Source organism: Physeter macrocephalus, chromosome 8 (assembly GCF_002837175.3).
Source record: "Physeter macrocephalus isolate SW-GA chromosome 8, ASM283717v5, whole genome shotgun sequence".
Classification (NCBI taxonomy): Eukaryota; Metazoa; Chordata; class Mammalia; order Artiodactyla; family Physeteridae; genus Physeter; species Physeter macrocephalus.
In genome coordinates this window covers 13,583,348-13,585,947 of record NC_041221.1, presented here as the reverse complement: position 1 = coordinate 13,585,947, position 2,600 = coordinate 13,583,348, and positions in this window count along the sequence as shown.

Here is a 2,600-nt window from a genome sequence, read left to right as displayed (position 1 = left end):
TTCCCAGGTGCTGGGGCCCCGTGACACCTGCGGCACCGGCCGTGTCTGAGTCCCTGGGGCCCTTTCGTTCTAGGCTCCGTCGGTGGGGCTGAGCCTGACCCGGGCGAGGAGCAGGCGGGGGGCGACGAGGAGGAGGAGGACAGCGCCGGCACCACCCTCCAGGTGGGTGGCCAGGCTCCGTGCGGGCTGAGCTCTCGGCCTCTGGAAGGCAGAGCGGGGTGGCATCCATCCAGCTGGGACTTGAAGGAACGCAGGCGCCCCGGGGCCTCGTCTGCAGAAAGAAGCGCAGATTTGTTGAAAGTGGAGTTGGGGGCTGGGCGCCGGGAGGCTGGGCTCCGGCTTCACTGCTCGACAGCTGCCCCAGGTCTGCCTGCGGCTCCCCTCGAGGGCGAGGGCGTTGGGGCCGCCAGGGTGGCGTGTGCTGAGTGGGGGGGGTTTGGGTCCCCACTCGGGGTCAGAGCTCAGCGGACAGGATCCGTGACTTCAGGCAAGTTGGACACGTAGGGTCCTTCCTGACGTGATACATTTCAGAAGTTGATTACCTGATGAATTAATAAGATTTTAGGTAGCTTGGGTTAAATTTATCAGACTAATTCTACGTGTTTCTCCCGGAGGGTTTACGTTTGTGCCGAGGCTCACCTCGCGGTCCCTCCTGATCCATTGGGCGGCGCTGCCCGGGAGCGTCTGCTGCCGCGTGTGCTGGGGACGCGTTTGCGGGGGGAGGGGGCCGCGGGGGACCTTGGGGCGCAGCCTCGGCGTGTGGCCCTCGTGCTCTTTCTGCCTGTTGGTTCCCGTCCTGGGATCGCCTGGGGAGGGGGATGACTTTGGCCTCCACGGTGTCTGTCTGTGAAACAGTTCGACTACGAGGCCGTGGCCAACAGACTGTTCGAGATGGCCAGTCGCCAGGACACCCCTCCGCAGAACCGGAAGCGCCTCTACAAAGTGATCCGGAAGTGAGTAGCCTCGGGCCCTCCGCTCTCTGCTGGCCTCAGCCAGGTGGGAGGGCAGCCGTCTTCAGAGCTCGGGCGTGAAGGGGCTTCCCGGGGGCGGCTCCCCCCTCTCCAGAGGCCGTGGTGGGTGACAGTCTCTCGTTCTTGCAGGTTGCAGGCCCTCTCGGAAGGTGAGCATCGGGCCGCCAGGCCTAGACGGCATCTCGTCCTCTTGGGAGTGGATCGGGTGGCGTGTTCTCCCACAGCGTGGATGGGTGCAGAGAGGCCGGAGGTGGTGTTTCTCCGGGGGAGGCAGGCTGCGGGCCTTTGCGGCCCTTGTCCTAGTGAAGCCCGGGGGAATCTCAGGGCTGAGTGTGCGGGAGGGGCTGACCTGGCGCCCAAGAACCTGCATTTCCAGTCAGTGCCCAGGCCTGCCACCCTGCTCGGCGCTGCAGCACCCAGCTCCACTTCTCGGTGTGTGGCTGGCGGAGCCGGCGTGGCTTGTTCTGAAAGACGGTTTCCTAGAAGGTTTAAGATAGCAGATGTAAGCGTTTTTTCTCCAACATTTCATTACGAAAAATTTTAGACACGTGGCAAAGTCGGAAAGGATTTTACAGTGCATACCTGCACGTCCGCCACCTCGCTTCCGCCATCAGTTTAGTGTCCTTGTTTTCCCGTGTTTCTGCCTCCCCCCGCCCACCCCTCAGTCAGGTTGTACTCCCAAATACTTCACGCCGGGGTCGTGTTTTTTAGGTGAAATGTACGTTCAGTGGAACGCGTGAATACTGGGTGCATCTGGTGGGCTTAGGCTGACGCACACACCTGTGTGACTCAAACCCACCGGGACCCAGAAAGGTCACCTGCCCCTTCCCAACATAAGCGTCTGTAGGATGGAGCGAGACGTGTCCCAGCGCTCCAGGAACCGGCTCTTCCGGGTGCCGTCTCGGCGCCCGGTGAGCTGCCCGCAGCTGCAGCGGAGTCCGGCCGGGGCCTCCTTGCCCGGAGCTCGCGGCCGTGGTGCTGGTGGCAGTGGACGCACAGACCGTAGCCTCCCAGCCCACGGCCTCCTGATGGCCTGCCTTGGTCTTTAGGCGTCTTCCCCGAGGACGACATCCCAGAAAAAGCCTACAGGAATCCGCGGGGTGGGAGACGGGTGAGGATGAAGAAGCGCTTGTCCGAATCCCAGCTGCAGAACAAGATAGGTAGGCCTGGTGGTGGGCTGCTGGCCTGGGGCTTCGTTACCTGCCTTCTGTCCTCCCCGCTCATGTCACCTGTGACCGAGGCCTGTTTCCAGGCGTGATTCCCCCTCCCCAGCCTGCGGCCCCCCAGCGCCCACTGCCCCCGTGTCCTGGAGGTGTGGTGCCCTGGCCCCGCCGCCCCGCTGCACGGGGCTGTTGCTGCTGTCTGGCCCGTGGGCCACTCCCTGTGCTCCCCACTCTCCTTCCCTGTGGCTCCGGTCTGGTGCCTCTTCCTGACCCTTTTCCATCTTTGATCTGACCTGGTCCGTGCCTCCTCTTCCACCTCCCGTGGCGTCCTCCAGGGAGCCCCGAACCTCGCTGTGCTCTCCTCCTTGATTTTAGAGGCTTCCCCCCTCCCGTCTTCCCTCCCCTCCCGCCTTCCTGCCTCTCCCCCTTCTCCCCCCTCCCCCCTTCTCCCCCTCCCCCCTTTCCC